The 5087-nt window shown below is 38.3% G+C and overlaps 1 long non-coding RNA gene across 7 annotated transcripts; it reads right to left on the reverse strand.

Moving 5' to 3' along the window:
* Positions 1 to 653: 653 nt before the first annotated feature.
* Positions 654 to 5087, reverse strand: LOC113276254. 7 transcript variants are annotated; one of them, XR_003324215.1, is made up of 6 exons: positions 4113 to 5087; positions 3937 to 4013; positions 3736 to 3823; positions 3214 to 3602; positions 1951 to 2493; positions 654 to 1403 (listed from the first exon to the last, which is right to left on the reverse strand). It is a non-coding gene; the product is annotated as an uncharacterized LOC113276254 (long non-coding RNA). The 7 variants fall into 7 exon arrangements; XR_003324211.1 differs by having other exon boundaries at positions 654 to 2493; XR_003324213.1 differs by lacking the exons at positions 654 to 1403; positions 1951 to 2493 and having other exon boundaries at positions 2966 to 3602; positions 4113 to 4700; positions 4787 to 5087.

Here is a 5087-nt window from a genome sequence, read left to right on the forward strand (position 1 = left end):
AACCTCATATTTTGATGTACTCGTGTTGACGCGTCAAAACAAGATGGGCAAAGGACCTTGTCTAGAACAATTTGAGAGCTGTAACCAAAATCTTAATTCTGTTAGTACTCAGTACAGGTCGATCTTTATATATCTCTCCACGTCCGACATTGATTTCCATTCCATGACGCGACTTGAGTTAGCTTAACATTTTCATGGAATCAATATTGAACTAGATTTGTGCCCGTGCTATGCATCGGGCGCGCCCGAAAACAGTTCACCATCATTTTTATTTTATTTTTTTTATCTTTCGATCATATTTTTAGTTTGGTGTGATGTGGCTTCGCTTTGTCTCGTCATGAATTTTTTATTTGGTGTCGTGGGACTTCGTCCCGTCTCGAGATATTTTTGATTTGGTGTGGCTCGGCTTCGTCTCGTCCCGTCCAAATATTTTTTTGATTTGGTGTGGCTCTGCTTCGCCTCACCCATGGCTCGGATTCTTGAGAACATTTGCATGGAATATAACGTTTCCTTTCTCCCATGTCTAATACGTAGGTTCCTAATACTGGTTGTACTAATTTTCTAGACAAATTAGGGGTCTTGTAAATCCTTAATTTTTGTTCCTGCCATAATCGGATGATAGAAATAACCACACGTGACAAATCAAAGGGTTCTCCTTCACCAGATGAGAAGCCGTCCAATAAGAAATGAATAGGTAATTCAATACAATGAGATTCTCGCAATTCGAATTGTAGAGTTAAGAAATTGAGGCTTTTGTGCACGAAACCCATATTGTTAACGTAATATACAATGAAGAAAACAAATAAATCAAAAGGGCGGAGAGAAAGGGTGAAATATTTTGGGTGGTCAAGAAGAATAATAAATAGAACCCTAATTTCCATCAGGAACACCACATTAAAAGGTAGCATCAGCAGTACGTGGAGCAGCAGCAGCAACAACAATGCCTTGCTTGCTCGACAGCATGTACATAAGCTTGTTCGCGCCAACAACCGTTTCGCAGCAGGAGCACCTTGTTCGAAGAAAAACTGGCAGTTACACGACAAACAAGTACCGGGGCAGCAGCACCTTGTTCGCAGCACATCAGGTGCACATGCAGGTTTATGCGTCCAGCAGTAACAACAGCACATACGGAGCAGCTACATTAGCAGGTGCGCAGGTACAAAGCAGTGGGAGCAGTACGTAGCAACAACATCATGTATGCAGAAGCAACGGGCACATCACATCAGTAGGTTGCATCAGCTCCATTCGCGCAACAGCAACAACGGGTATGCTAGAACAACATTAATATTCATAGATTGATTTGCACGTCGCAGCAGCTCCACAACTTCATGTATGTAGCAACAGATATTCCTAGTGTTGGTTGGCTTCGCAATGCACAATTTTTCCTTCGGTAGATAACCAATCTAGAAAATCAAATTCACAAATTCAATACAAAAAGGTGAGATGGACCTAAGGAAGTTGCCTGCCATCTACAGGCTCAATCAGTTGTACCTGAAACAACCAAAACATGTTAGCACAAATTAAATTAAAGCACTCACGGAACGATAATCTAAAATTTGATCTAATGATGACGTATGATCTGACCTTCTCTAATAGCTTACGCGAGATTTCCAGTTTTCTCCATAAAGGCCAATAATCTAAGTTTCCAGTTTCCTCCATAAAGCACTCACGGAACGATAATCTAATTAAGTTTCCAGTTTCTCTAATGGAAAGAAGGAACTTCAGCTCCTTCTTTCCATGTTTGTAGGCATATACAGTTAACAACGTGGCTAAAATAAGGCTAGTAAAATAATGTCTAGGCAATTATCGGGAAATAATAATGAACTATAATTTCTCTGTTTATTATTTTCCAATATTCTCTTCAAAGCAGCATTATTTTAAACCCTGAAGACATTGAAATCAAACTAAACAAAATTCTTAATTCAAAGTGGAAAGAGTTTGTGTGTTGACCTGTAGTTAAGTCTCTTAATGTACTCCATGAGCAAGAAGAGAAAGGCCAGTACCATGTTGTATTCCAGGGAGATGGAAAGGTAAAATTTGTAGAATTAGAAAAACATGGAGAAGGAGGAATCAAAAACACACAAAACGTCTTGGTCTACCATTAATCAAACCTAGATTTTGTGCATGTGCTACGCATCGGGAGGACCCGAAAACTGTTTTGCCTCGCCCCGTCCCAATGCATGCTTAAGATATTTGATTTTGTGTATCTCGGCTTCGCCTCGCCCCGTCCGGTACATGCTTAGGATTTTTTATTTGATGTAGCTCGGCTTCGCCTCGCTCCGTCGCTTAGGATTTTTTATTACATTTTTTTCTTTTAACCATATTTTTGATTTGGTATGATGTGATTTCGCCTCGGCCCGTCGTGCATTTTAGATTTGGTGTCGCGGGGCTTCGTCCCGCCCCGTCGTGATACATTTTTGATTTGGTATGGTTCAGCTTCGCCTCGCCCCGATGCATGTAGCTTGGCTTCGCCTCGCCCCATCGCTCGGCAATCTAAGATGAATGGATTGTTATGTTCACATACACATTGTATATTTTGAAGCAATATGGGAGATGTGCCCATGATACAGCACACTGTCTAATTAGCAAATTTAATGTTACGCCTTAGTGATCTCTCAAAATTTACTCCACATTACTGGACATAATATTAAATAGCAGGTGGTGTGTTATATCGATCAGCTGATAGGAAGGTATGGATTGCTTGAATTTCAGACATGTCAGACAAATTGAAGAGCATTTAAACAGAAAAACTGCTACAACTTAAAAGACAGATCACATTAGAATATCATCAAGTGGTATAGCAACAAACAGTCTCGCTAGCTATTCTGATATTTTCTAAGTGACCTAATCTATTTTGTTGTGTGTGTGTGTGTGTGGGTGGGGGGGGTTCCCTAGGTGAAGTACAGTATGTAAAGCTACGAAGCATTTAAGATTTAAGCAGAAAAGCTTGGTTAGAAATTTGGTTCAATAGCAAACCAGACTGCAGCTGCTCAGATTATAAAGCTATAATGACATCACATCCAGATACAACTCTGTCGAAGAGGCATGCATAAAAAACAATTTGAGTATATATTGAGGATAATTACTGTAAAAAAAGTAGTATAGCACATCGTTCTTAGCCCAAAAAACCTTAACACGACATTTCAAATCGGAGGCTCTTTTCCGTTAAGAATACTGGTTGAAGGCCAGGGATGCAAGGGAAGAATAAAATACCATTTGGGAGTGGGTCAGAAGTACTTCCCACCAATTTTCTTCAGATTTCCTCCAACTATATCAAGCTTCACGTCCTTAAGTTTGTCACTGTCAATTTGAAGCCTGTAAGCAGGTTTATACTAAGCTTGCCCAATTACTGAACTCAACACCGCCTATTTTTTTTCCAGTTTTGAGTAAGTTGATGGCGTCCACCAATTTTACCTTTCATGTTCCTAGAACTGTAATCTTTCCTTTCCTCAAAATTCTTTAAATTTTCCTTTGCATTTTCAAGTATTTCATCCTCATGTGTTTCATACCGTCCTTCGAGACTTTTGAAACCAACGGTAAATATTTCTTGAAGTTGTACCATGAGAATTCTGTACTTTCAAGAACAGCTGCACAAACAACCTCTGCAAGCAAAGAAATGACACATACTGATTTTTTTCATAAAGTGATTATAGTGGTATCATACATACTATTTTTCTTATGCTAGCTCTCACTGAATGAAAATACTATTGTCAGGACTTCAAAAAAAATCAAAACCTTTATGAGTTTAAAGAATGAGTAAAATCTAACTACAGATTTATGTTGTACACGTATAGGTTCTATTCTTCCAGATGTGGAGTCGCCTCTGCAAGTATTAGAAAGGAGAATTTTTCATGTCAGGAGCAGCTGATGGTTACTGATCAAAAGTAACTAACCATTAGAAAATGAATAAAAACGGATCAGTAAAAGTATTATTACCTCAAATCCCATCTTTATGTATAGTGCTAATGCTGGCTTGTTATCCCGACAGACATGTAAGTATAACTGCTTTATACCTGAATCATCAAATTCAAGATAATCAGTTGCATTAATTTTCCACCTTACAGCTAAGCATGCAATTTAGATGAATGGAAGAGAACTTAAGCAGTACTCACCTTGTTGACGTGCACTTTTGGCAACAATCATGTTTGAGATTATGCCATGTTTCCGTGGTCCCCTTCTTTTGAAGGTGCTAAACATATTCACAGCTGGCTATAAAAATTCCTGGGAAAGATTCAAATCTTAATTAGGTGATTCTCAACATCAAAAAGCTAACTTAAATTAGATAAGTATCCATGTATAATGCACATCAGGATAAGTCTCCCCCTGTAACATGTACTTGAAACGAAAATCAAGAGTTCCAATGACATTTTTAAGCATGCCACTAAGCGCATTCTCGCCTTCCTTTCTCACAGCAATGACGCACATGAACGGTTCTAAATAACGCATCGCACATCGCCTCATTATCACATTTAACTCCTACATCGATAGCATGTAAGACAATAAGCAGCACCATTATCATGTGATGCATTTACGAATTTTATTTTCAATAGGTGTAAGAGTAGTTTTACCTGATCGACGCGTTGCTGCTTCTTGTAGCTAGCAACATATTTGTTTAACGGCAGAAAGTATAAAGATTATAATCGAAAAGCGGCAGATGAATAAAACGATACTTCTTTGATGAACTCAACATTTAAAAATTGCTGCTTGGATGAAATGAAATTCAGTTGTCAGATAAGTAATACAAACCGGTGATGCCTACTCAAAATACAGCCCAAATTAAACCCACCTTTGAAATCTAATTCCAAAAACCAAATTAAAAGCATAATTTCAAAATTACTTAATTACGTGTCCAAAAATCTACATTGTTCTCCATTATCTGACGAAATCGAAGCACCACTTTCTTCTAAATTAGCTTCCAGATTCATCACCCTCTTCTTAGATTTATCTAGATCTCAATATTTACATGAATCACACACAAAAAAAAGCTCGATTCATCTAGACCTTTGGAATTGAATTCGACAGGGAGAAAGAGATGAAGGACAGAAGAAAGAGAAGAAGAAGAAGAAGAAGAAGAAGAAGAAGAAGAA

Source organism: Papaver somniferum, chromosome 4, assembly GCF_003573695.1.
Source record: "Papaver somniferum cultivar HN1 chromosome 4, ASM357369v1, whole genome shotgun sequence".
NCBI classification, from domain to species: domain Eukaryota; kingdom Viridiplantae; phylum Streptophyta; class Magnoliopsida; order Ranunculales; family Papaveraceae; genus Papaver; species Papaver somniferum.